The sequence below is a fragment of the Schistocerca americana genome, chromosome 2 (genome assembly GCF_021461395.2).
Source record: "Schistocerca americana isolate TAMUIC-IGC-003095 chromosome 2, iqSchAmer2.1, whole genome shotgun sequence".
NCBI lineage: Eukaryota > Metazoa > Arthropoda > Insecta > Orthoptera > Acrididae > Schistocerca > Schistocerca americana.
In genome coordinates this window covers 674913460-674926118 of record NC_060120.1, presented here as the reverse complement: position 1 = coordinate 674926118, position 12659 = coordinate 674913460, and the positions used below count along the sequence as shown (strand labels likewise).

At 44.5% G+C, this 12659-nt stretch overlaps 1 long non-coding RNA gene across 1 annotated transcript; it reads left to right on the top strand.

Annotated features, from left to right (window-relative positions):
- The first annotated feature begins 317 nt into the window (after window positions 1–317).
- On the top strand, window positions 318–12310 carry LOC124589340. Its single transcript, XR_006976072.1, has 3 exons — window positions 318–393; window positions 2427–2512; window positions 12230–12310. It is a non-coding gene; the product is annotated as an uncharacterized LOC124589340 (long non-coding RNA).
- The last annotated feature ends 349 nt before the right edge of the window (window positions 12311–12659 follow it).

Below are 12659 nucleotides of genomic sequence, written 5' to 3'. Positions count from 1 at the left end.
GATGACACTATTTATGAAGGCTAATAGCGGATCGGTTCCCAGTGAATGATAGAAATGGTTACGACAGCGGTGCCGATCCACGGTAGGCCTTCTAATGTGTCGAGACTCTGCCGAGGGCGCCACCGGCAGCACCGGCCCCTGGCAATAAAGCTGTGGACCTGCTAAGAATGGGTTTACGTCACGGCACTGCAACAGCCGCGAGCTACACAAAAGCGAGCCGCATCTTTGCGAAACATGTGGAAACACCGGTGAAAAAGACGAGTGGTGGAGCTGTAGTATATAGACCGGCGTCGCTTTGGAGACCGCAGTCATCGTCCTCCAAGGTGAGTGCTGAAGAGTACAGACAAACTGCCGACAAGGACGACGTCAGAGGCGAGTAGAAGCGCACAAAAGGTCAGTTTTGCTAGTCGCACGGATTCCAGAGGCACTACTTTGTGCAGTCTTTACGTTTGTAATTATGCAGTCTACACTAGACACTAGACGATACGGTAGACATCTTCCGACAGTTGCTCCTTTTGCTCTGATTTTCAGAAATTTCCAGGTGGGAAATAATACCAGGTGTAGAAGAAGTATGACACCGGACTATCCCTATAGGTGGTGATAGCCGTCAGTGTAGGGCCCGTGAGACCGAGTCTGCAGCGCCATTTTCCTGTAACGACTGACGACGAATGTCAACACACGGTAACATAAGTTCCATGCATCGGTATCTATTTCAAGCCGTATACGTCGAGTTTTGTGGCTACGAACTAAGATTCGTGATAGCTTCGTTTTCTATTATCATTTGAAGAAAATTACTGCAGAATCGCATGGAATGCTTGTAGAAGCTTTCGGCAAACATGGTCTTGGGAAAACGGAGTGTTTCGAGTGGATCAAAAAATTTAAAATAATTGATTTTGATGTGAGGAACGACGAGCGCGGGAAACCACCGAAAAAGATCGAAGACAACAAATTGCAGGCCTTATTGGATGAAGATGATACTCAAACTCAACAGGAACTCGCGGAACAATTGAATGTCACGCAGACAGGCGTATGTCTTCGGTGAAAAACTACGGGAAAGGTGCAGAAAGTGGGAAAATGGGTTCCTCATGAACTGAATGGAAGACAGCAAGCACATCGAAAGACCACATGTGAAATGCTGCTGGCCAGATGCAAAGGAAAGTCGTTTGTCCGTCGAATAGTGACAGGTGATGAAAAATGGATATATTTTGAGAATTCTGAGCTTCGTAAATCATGGGTGAGTCGAGGCAAATCGTCGACATTCACTGCAAGACCAAAGCGCTTTGGAAAGAAGACAATGCTCTGTGTCAGGTGGGATTGGAAGGGTGTCATCTATTATAACCTGCTAAAACCTGGTGGAACCGTCGACACTGATCGTTACCAACAGCAAATGATCGATTTAAATCGGGCATTACGTAAAAAACGACCGGAATATGGAAAAAGGCAACACAAAGTTATATTGCTCAATGATTACGGCGTATTGCACGCAACAAAACGGGTCAGGGAAACGATCGAGGCGTTCAGTTGGGAAATACCATGGCATGCGGCTTATTCTACATACTTGTCTCCGTCCGATTATCCTGTATTTGCATCACTGGAATATGCTCCCCCTCAACAACACTTCAGTTCGTATGAAAATGTACGAAAATGGCACGCTGACTGGTTCGCTTGACAAGGAGAAGCGCCTTTTTGGCGTGGCATTCGTAGCCTGCCAGAGAGGTGGGAGAAATGTATAAATAACAATAGAGAGTATTTCGTATAAAAAATTGTTTGTTATTTTCGAGCAACAGAAGTGTAATTATTCAAACAAAATTCCGGTTTCATACTTTTACACCTGGCATACAGTTAGAAATTCGCTTTACGCTTTCAGCTTTGTTATTATACGAAGTATGTTTGGAAGTAATAGGTGCTCTTTAATCTCTCTGTAAATATGCTTCACGCAAACAAGCTTTTGAATATTACATTTTGTGCATGCATTACTTAACGTCTCTGTATAGCTACAGTCCATTATGCAATTTTTCCAGTACCACTGTTGTACGAATTTGGCTAAGGTTTTCTACTCGTCCAAGACACATATTTTAAGTGAAGAGAGTGCGGAAGACACGAAGGAGTTACATCTAAGTGACCGGATGCTAAGCTTCGCCGAGAAACAGGGGAAAATGGAAATAATAAGCCTAAATAATGAGTGTAAATGTCTCCACTATTCCAGGCGGTACTATCTGCACTGGAAGCAGAGTAATATCTTGCTCGAACAGGCATGCAATTAAAAGTTAACGAAAATCACTGCATTAAATCGACAAGTTGGAAAAATGGCATACTGTCCATAGAGATTAAGTGATTCGTTGATTATGATCTTTTATTTTTTGTATTTTGCTTGACACAGTCACATGCGCATTTCGCAACGCCATGATGATTTTGTTTTGTTTCAGATACACTCACCATGCGGACTTCCATGTTCTTCATCGTTCTATGTGCCATAACTTTGAGTTACGCATTCCCGACACCGCAAGATGATGTGAGTATTGACCGTGACTCAGTTATGAAGCATTTCGTTTTCTGAATATTAGAGATACTCATCAACCTGTGACTCAGAAGTTAGTCATCAGATGCTACAATCAATAGCTTAGATTACCGTTTCGTTTCGTGCCTTCCCACCTAATGTACTCTATCCTCATGCACAGAGATAAAACCTCTTACCTCTTATCACGAGTTCAGGACAGGCCCAGTTGCTCGGTGTTGTTCGCTGCAGATCTGACCACCATCACCTGGCGACCACAGGCCGTGAATACCACGTGCTGGCTCCACTCCCGTCCACGTAGTGCCCCTCTTTCCAGCCTCATGAAACGCGCAGCTGCATAACGTCGTTTTGCTGTTCATACCACCAACGCAGTCTTTAACTACCAACTGGAGTCTTTCCCTCTGCCAAAAGGCTGGAAATTAACTTTGTCCGAGACGCTTGCCGCACGGTCAACTGTTCCACGTGCTTGATACAGTATTTGTCGTTCGTATTCATTCCATCATATCGCACATTTCTTTATTGTTCCATCATTTCCACTCTCTCTTCAGTAGGTCCTAAGAACCTCCTCGTTAAATTCTTCCGATAACCTCAAGTTTGGTTTATACACTTCCCTATCTGTCTACGCTTCAGAGTTATACAATTGGGCTAATGATACTGCTGCTGAAGATGATGCAGATGCTGATGATGATTAAGCTGTTCTGCATGACGGCGATTTGAGCTTCAGTGTATTTCGCAGACTGTGAAACCATCTTATTATATTCGCCTTCAAAACTAGCTGCAATTCATTGCGCTTAATGAACCAGACGCTAATGTGTCTGAATTTTCCAACGTATTTGAACCTTAAGCTTCTGCGTACATATTCAGGCGTATTTCCACAACCTGCTACAAAATGACGTCTGCCATATTTTAAAGACTGTCTTGACTCATCGCCAAAATGTCACCTGCGTGTTATTGCTCTACACCATCCGACTGCATGTTTGATGACATATTTCTACGCCACATTCAATAAAAGTGAGGAGTTGCATCGCCATGTCCGTGCTCGCATTTCATTTGAGACCTGTCATACACCAATTACTGCAATCGATTATCCTGTGTACAAAAATGACTCTGAGCGCTATGGGACGTAACTGCTGAGGTCATCAGTCCCCTATAACTTACAACTACTTAAACCTAACTAACCTAAGGATATCACACACATCCATGCCCAAGGCAGTATTCGAACCTGCGACCGTAGCGGCCGTGCGGTTCCAGACTGAAGCGCCTAGAACCGCTCGGCCAGATTATCCTGTGTATATTTTTGCTGAAGTTACAAGCTTATTAGATGTGTTAAACTCTGTAGATATCATATAGATATTCCCCATGGATGCTGTCTCTATAGGTGTTGCCCAAAATTAATGTGTACATTCGTCGTGATCACTTACACCAAATGAACTGCGTCAACTAAATGTGAATGTTTCTTCACTGTCACAGAAAGCAAGTTGCTTACAATCTATATCTTCGTTAAATGTTTTCAAATACCAGATGAATTTTTTAAAAAATCAAGAGATTTTGTTGAGTTTTATTAAATCTTGAAACACCCTTGTGTAAGTAGAAAGGCGGAAATGATTTTCATCGAGGTGAAGTGACGGCGTTTGCTTCTCCGTCAAAGAAGAGTTAAAGAAATTAGGTTGCTCGAACCACAGTTCGATGAACTATAGAGTTTTTTCTTTATTTCCTGGTGGCTTTGGCGAAATGAACGTTTCCATTGGCTCCCACTTAATATTATCAGACAACTGTGGGCCGTTGTAATACTTATCTGCCGAGCTGCAAGTCTGCTTCATGATTACTGAAACCACTAGATAACACACACAAACAGTTCTTCACAAAGTCTCACAAAGGGCTTGCGTCTCCGTATGATATAACCAACATCTTTCCAGGATGTTGTACAATAAACTACATTCTGCCAATTCTTCCCTTTTCGTCTGTGCGGCAACTGCTCTTTGATTAGCAACGTAACGATGTTTGATAATAATTGAATCTATTGGATTTCGTGTGAAAATTTTCTGCAGCAGTGAATCCGTACGAGTAGGACAGGCACCAATATACATTTACCATCACCAAATTGTGGCTGAACATTCCGGACACAGTTCCAAATTCCTTTCCGATATCTTCCGCTTGCACGGCATGCGTAACAACACATAGTAACACATATTTCGGATGGGGACCTCATTCTAGGAAACAGCTCCATGTTCGTCTAGAGAAGATGGGTTTATGCTGGCAGATGGTTTCACCTGTCCCATTCATTCCGTAGCATGATTATTCCTTAGCATGTAAAATTAATGCTACACTTTTCAAGAAATTAACCTTTAAAGATACAGACCGACGTACTGCGCACAGACCGAATGGATTTTTCGACTCGTACAGTATGTCAAATCCAACATTATAATTCATCGAGACACCGAAAACATTCACATCGTTTGAGATGAGTGACCAACATTATGAGAAAGCAAACGGAATTACCGTATAATTATTTCTTTATACACGTGTTTCTCACAGCTTTATTGTGACAATTGCATCATGAGAGCATCCCCCAGTTCTGACCAAGTTTAAGCTGCTTGTAAGGCAATTGCAGCATCTGGAAACGCTCTCCAAAATATCCCCAATTGGAATTCCCTCTGCTCCCACCTCTTATTCGCCGTGAAATCCCCATTCCGTATTAAAGACTTTTAATGTTGGATCAAGTGAATAGCCTTCTCGTTGACGTCGATCATTCCCTGGAAACGTGCAGGACACAGCACGAGATGTTCTGTACTTTGTACCAGAACAAATGCTCTGTCTTCCTTCTTCGGGTAGCCCCATATGACTACAGTTACACCAGGACAATCCCAACCTCGCAGGATAGACTCTCATCCAGTTGTTGTAACGGACCTGAAACTGTAACGTATCTTTACTGGTAGCTCAATAAGCAGGGTTATCTGCAATGTCTTCATGAGCTCTTCCTTGACCGAATCTTGAGAGCTGATGTTCGCTTCCGAAAAACTTGTGCCACTGGCTTGACTTGTTCTTCACCGGTATTCCAGATGTATCCGTTCTTACTCGAGTGGCAGTGCTGTAATTGGAAGATGAATTTTCTCGTTGGTGTTAGTTTCATTGGGCTTAAGACGAAGTGATGGGCTTGTGACGTTGACGGGGACGGCAGAGTGCCTGCTACGAACTGATCCCAACACCCGGTAAAAGTGTATTCAACACAGAAACTGAACTCCAACATCTACGGGCGAAGGATTTACGGCTGTGCACTTCAGGTCATATTTCTGAGTTTGTAGATGATTCGTTTTCGCGAACTCAAAAACTGTTCAAATGTGTGTGAAATCTTATCGGACTTAACTAAGGTCATCAGTCCCTAAGCTTACACATTACTTAACCTAAATTATCTTAAGGACAAACACACACACCCATGCCCAAGGGAGAACTCGAACGTCCGCCGGGACCAGCCGCACAGTCCATGACTGCACTGCCTAAACCGCTCGGCTAATCCCGCGCGGCTCTTCGCAAACTGACTTTCTTTTGCCAATAACTGCCAGGTAATGTGGTTTCTCCAGAAAGTGGGTTATAACGCATTTCAAATTCAAGCAAATTAACATTTATATTTATATTATGTAAACATAGCATTATTTTTGCTTAGTAGCTATTAAATTTCAGCCATTGCCATCAGGCAACTTTTCTTTCGCCTTGACCCAAGTCTTTTGCGTCAGCTCCATTGACACGGCGTGCATCACCGTTTTTCCATCCGTTCCTTCATGTCATGAAGAGTTCAGTTCTTTCTATGTGGGGACTGTGGGCTCCACGTTTCAGACCATCCAACTGAAAACTTTCCTCCGACTCGACTATTTTCCGTAAGTTGTAGAGTCGAGGGCTGTCGTATAGGAAGCACTCCTTTTCTAGGATGTACCGTTTTGTTTAGAGCAACCCGACGGAGCATCTTGAAATTTTGCAGTATCTGCCATCATTTAAGTTCTGCTTGAGAAAACTACTTGTCGATCGAAAAATAACATTGCCATGACTATTTTTAAACGACCTTCTGCATTATGATTTTATTTGTCGACGAGCATCCAGTGTACCGTCAATGAATCGATTATCTTTCCAGTTCGCGTGTGTAAGGAGCCACACAGATTTCATCCTCCATCACAAGAGAGTGCAGAAATTCTTTCCCTTGCAACTCATAACCGGCGAGAAAAGCCATGTTGTGAAACATTTTTGGCACACACTGATATCATAGTTCTTTCTCGTCTTCATGCAACACAACTTGAGCGATTTCTGTCTTTGTGCGATTGTTCCGTAGCTGAATGCCTATATTTGTCAATCAGCCATTCGCGACTTTTACACTTGCGTCAGGCACAGCCAGCAGTCTTCTGATTTTGTTGAGGCTAGCTGGATCTTTAACCTTAAACCACTTTGCCATATTATCAAATGACATATTATCAAATGGCCTTAAACAGTGACAGTAGACAACTAACTTTCCATGTTTCGTGAATGTGAGACAGCGGATGAGGATGTACAATTGACATTTAACATTGCAGGTCAGGAAATTGCCAGGTTCTCGTTGAAACGTACCTTCCGTAGCGTTGGGCAAAATCTCACTGGCGGGCCACGGCAGGTATCATGCTCTTCCGGCGCGCGAGAAAAATTGTGCTACGTTTTTCTCCGAAGATTAACTGATAAACTTTTACTGATGAGCCCAGATCCATTCTCTGCACTGATACACACAAAATAGTAATAGTCGACAGCCTTGTTTTGACGCGTGTGCCGGCCGTGGTGGCCGAGCGGTTCTAGGCGCTACAGTCTGAAACCGCGCGACCGCTACGATCACAGGTTCGAATCCTGCCTCGGGCATGGACGTGTGTGATGTCTTTAGGTTAGTTAGGTTTAAGTAGTTATAAGCTGTAGGGGACTGATGACCTCAGAAGTTAAGTCCCATAGTGCTCAGAGCCATTTGAACCATTTGACGCGTAAGACAGGTTTAAAGGCCGGCCGTTGTGGCCGAGCGGTTCTAGGCGCTTCAGTCTGGAACCGCGCGACCGCTATGTAGCTGTCTAACTGCATTCAGCACATTCTGAGGTCACTGGAATGAAAAACGTACACACCTAACAGTCATCAAACCGCCTCCACCTAGCTCCCTACAACTTCCTTCCACGATCTTCATCAAGATCTGAAAACAACACCTTCCGCCAGCTGATGTAAAGTTTCTGGCTAACGAGCAAGAGTTAACTCGCTAAACCGCAACATTCGCCTAGAAAACTGGAAAAGGATTAAGCTGATTTCAGTGGCCGCACACGCGGACTAAGTTTAATACTTTCCATACTTAACAAGCAATGTTACGCACAATAAAACACCACCTCCGACCCCAACGCGCCACAACTTTCCTTCTACACAGGTGGGCTCTTGCTCATCTATGTCGTTCTTGAAGCTCCAAACAGCTACAACAAATCCTTTTAACATCTAAGCGTTCCAGCTATTTGTCTCTGGAGCACTCCCAGTCCTTGCTCTCCCTAATAGCACTCCTTTGCAAAGTGGTGCTTGCTCAGTGGACTTATTTCTAGCAAGTGCTGGAAAACTCCTGCCTTCACGGGAAATCTATAAGCGAGTTAGCATGATAGGCTCAGACAACCTACTTAGACTGACTCTGAAAAGACCTGTTGATCATCTTGAGGCTGGACGAAGTTCAAGTGGACATTGGAAACCGGCTATGGTGGCCCAGTAGCCAAGGGGCCGAACCAACAGGGAAGCTAGTACTCATATCCTATAATGTTCACACAGTCGCCCCAGCCATCAAGCTGCTGACCTCTATCACAACTTATTCTCTGCGTTACCTGATACTTTCTGACAGGAGTACTAGCTTTACTCAAACAAATGTCCATCGACGGTATAGACACAGTGTTACCTTAAAATTGATGAATCCTTTCAACGTCTTGGTTCCTTTCATCATTTGTGTTTAAGTTAGTTACATTGTTCTTCCTCTTTCTATCCGTTAGCTATATTAACATCGCTCTCGAGTGTTGTTGTCCAAGCGGAAGCCACGCTGTGGCAACATTATCTTTAAGCTTTCCAATGGGGCCACAGGGACATAGGCAGAATCAGTATTCCAGGGTCGACTGGGATAAGCAGTTGCGCGTTAGGAAGCAGTTATCCAGCTAGGCAAAATACAAATATCTATGCTTATTAACACTGTCGTATAGTCAGGTAATTTTATGAATGTTATCAGCAAACATCTTCGCCACGTGCTAAGAAAGCAAATAGAGGGTGTCTCTCCTAAGAATCGTCAGATGATTTTCCCCATTGTTCCGGCTGATATTTGCTATTTTGTTTCTGTGATGTGTAGCTAGAGTCAGTCCAGAAAATACTACTCGTCACGTCTTTCATCCCACGCTCAGTGTCCACGGAAAGCGTCGGTTTCTTTCTCGTTACAAACAAACTGACTTTTAAAGCGGCATTTTACGACCCCATTCGATAGAGCAACCCCGTATTAGTCTAGAGCGACAATCATTTTATCGGTATGTGTTTAATAGAGAAGGTAAGACTCGAAGAAAAGCCCGGACCCCAGCCGCGATAACGCCGCCGATGCCTCATTGACTGGTATCGCCACACAGCAGCGCTGCTCAGTCGCTGGAGGAGTACTCGTCATTTTTCGAGTTTTACTATCCCTGTTCATAAATACTGATAAAACGAATATCGCATTAGACTAATTTGGGACTTCAGTATCGAAAGGACATAAAGATTCCCCTTTAAAAATAATTTGTTTTATAATGGGAAACGAAGTAATGCTTTCCACTGACAATGACATCGCATGAACGACATGATAAGCAATATGTGGACTGACTCCAGCTACAGATTGCAAAACGGAAATTGCAAATATCTGGAGAAACATTCGGGGTGCATCCAGCCTCATGATACCAATTGAGGAGCTACTCAACCGAATAGCAGCGGCTCCGGTCAAAGAAAACCATCATAACGACCGGGAGAGCGGTGTGCTGATCACACGCCCCTCCTATCCGCATCCTCAGCTAAAGGTGACAGGGCGGTCGGATGGTCCCGATGGGCCACTTGTGGCCTGAAGACGGAGTGATTTGGAGGAACATTAGAAAAAATTCGTCTAACGACTGTTAGGAGGGACACCCTGTAAATAAGATGCCAGTGACGATGGAAATGAGCTCCCAATACTAGTACAAAAATAAATAATTAAAAAGTAGACTCTGTTGATCAATTTAAATATTGAGTCAGTTTGAATGTTAATTTAGTCGACTCAGTATTTTTAATTGTTCTTGGTTTTGAAAATTTATTCAGATCACTGATCGCGGATTTATGATGGCCAAATCGTAGCAAGTTGCTTATTTGAGTGTGACTGTCACTAGTGATATGGCTCAGAATTAAATGTGGAATCCTTCAGGAAATTTCACAGCAAGAAACATTATTCACTTCACCTTTTCATGAAGATGTGGGTGCTTTCCATCTATCCTGATGTGTACTACTTGATACACAACTGTAAGGAATGGTGGGCTACGCAGTCTTTATGGACGATGTGGTCAGTAGCAAGGATTTAGGTTCAAGTCAGTCAAGCTCTGTAAAACTATTTCCATAGATGGGAAAGGTTTTTTTGGAAGATTTTTTAATTATTAATCGCTTTGCTGTCTACTTTGTGCACTTTTGTGTCCTGTTTGATCTGTCCCATGAACATGTTGCTCCTATGTACGTTTTCATGTACATCTACATCTACATTTATACTCCGCAATCCACCCAACGGTGTGTGGCGGCGGCCACTTTACGTGCCACTGTCATTACCTCCCTTTTCTGTTCCAGTAGCGTATGGTTCGCGGGAAGAACGACTGCTGAAAAGCCTCGGTGCGCGCTCGAATCTCTCTAATTTTACATTCGTGATCTCCTCGGGAGGTATAAGTAGGGGGAAGCAATATATTCGATACCTCATCCAGAAACGCACCCTCTCGAAACCTGGACAGCAAGCTACACCACGATGCAGAGCGCCTCTCTTGCAGAGTCTGCCACTTGAGTTTGCTAAACATCTCCGTAACGCTATCACGGTTACCAAATAACCCTGTGACGAAACGCGCCGCTCTCCTTTGGATCTTCTCTATCTCCTCCGTCAACCCGATCTGGTACGGATCCCACACTGATGAGCAATGCTCAAGTAGAGGTCGAACGAGTGTTTTGTAAGCCACCTCCTTTGTTGATGGACTACATTTTCTAAGGACTCTCCCAATGAATCTCAACCCGGTACCCGCCTTACCAACAATTAATTTTATATGATCATTCCACTTCAAATCATTCCGCACGCATACTCCCAGATATTTTACAGAAGTAACTGCTACTAGTGTTTGTTCCGCTATCATATAATCATACAATAAAGGATCCTTCTTTCTATGTATTCGCAATACATTACATTTGTCTATTTTAAGGGTCAGTTGCCACTCCCTGCACCAAGTGCCTATCCGCTGCAGATCTTCCTGCATTTCGCTCCAATTTTCTAATGCTGCAACTTCTCTGTATACTACAGCATCATCCGCGAAAAGCCGCATGGCTATGTACCAGAGAGCGGACGATGTATAAGTACCCTCTATTCTGAAGTATGGGTGACCTTGATTCACGCTATGATTCCTCATCGTTATTAAAGACATGATTTATGACCTAGCGTACGGATTGCTGTGCCAGTTCACGTCACTGGATGTTTAGAGTACGCCGGCCGCTGTGGCAGAGCGGTTCTAGGCGCTTCAGTCCGGAACCGCGCTGCTGCTACTCTCGCAGGTTCGAATCCTGCATTCGGGAGGACGACGGTTCAAACCACTCTCCTGCCATCCTGATTTAGGTTTTCTATGAGTTCCCTAAATCGTTTCAGGCAACTGCGGGGATGGTTCCTTTGAAAGGGCCGATTTCCTTTCTCATCCTACCCCAATGCGAGCTTGTGCTCCGTCTCTAATGACCTCGTTGTCGACCGGACGTTAAACACAAACTACCTCCTCCTCCTCCTCCTCGAATCCTGCCTCGGGCATGGATGTGTGTGATGTCCTTAGATTAGTTCTAAGTTTAGGGGACTGATGACCTCAGATGTTAAGTCCCATAGTGCTCTGGGCCATTTGAAAATTTTTTGATATTTAGAGAGCACGTATGTAAAAAATAACTTGACCCATACATGGACTGGTAGGAGGTGGTAGGAGAGAGGCCAACGGTATAAGCGACCACCACACGGTACAATAGGGTACAGATCAACAGATGAAGCCTACTCACAACCTGAGCACCGAAGCTACAGGTAGCGATCCTGCAGAAGATCGTTTTAGCAGGTTACGCCAGCACGATGAGTAATATGACAAGTCAGTACTCTCTGAATAGAGTACGGAATAAGAAAATCGGCACAGGAATAACTGAATTGACCGCTTCTAACGGACGAAGTGCTCATTTCAGACCAAGTCAGCCACCCCCTCAGGACTCGTCTAGCACTGAGAACAAGCTTGCATTTTCGGACACAGGCCAAGTTATTTTGTGCAAGTTGTACCATAGGTTGGTTTCAAAACCAGTTTCAGCAAGGTTAGCTGACGATGTGTCCATGGCCCAAGTACATCAACTAATCCGTCGTGCGAAGTAAGTATAAGACAATCATAGAGTCGCACAGTCTTACATGTGGCAGTCTTGCCTTCCGGACACGCCTCGCAGGGCTACCGCCTTGTTTTACAGGCGTCACGAGGGAGTCTGGCAGTGGGCGTGCAGCGGGCGAAGGGCGGCGGCACCGCGCTGGACGTCAGCGGCACGGCCAACGTGTGGCGCAGCCGCGACGGCAGCACCAGCCTGGACGCCGGCGCGTCGTGGCGGCGCGTCTTCCACGGGCCCGGCGCCGGCAGGCCCAGCTACTACGCGGGCCTCACCTTCAAGCACATGTGGTAGCCACGTGCTGGGGCAAAGTCTGGCTGGTCACTTCCAGCACCGCTGTTCAGCACCGTCCGTTTTCCTTCCGAAACGGAACGCCTGTTGTCTGGCCGATGGTCCCTCTGAATGGCAAATTATTATGCCCACTTAATTTTCTGTACCTGTAGTTGTAATGTGAACCATTAGAATTCAATAAAACTTGTATGAAATGTTGTAAATTCAATAAAATGGCTCTGAGCAC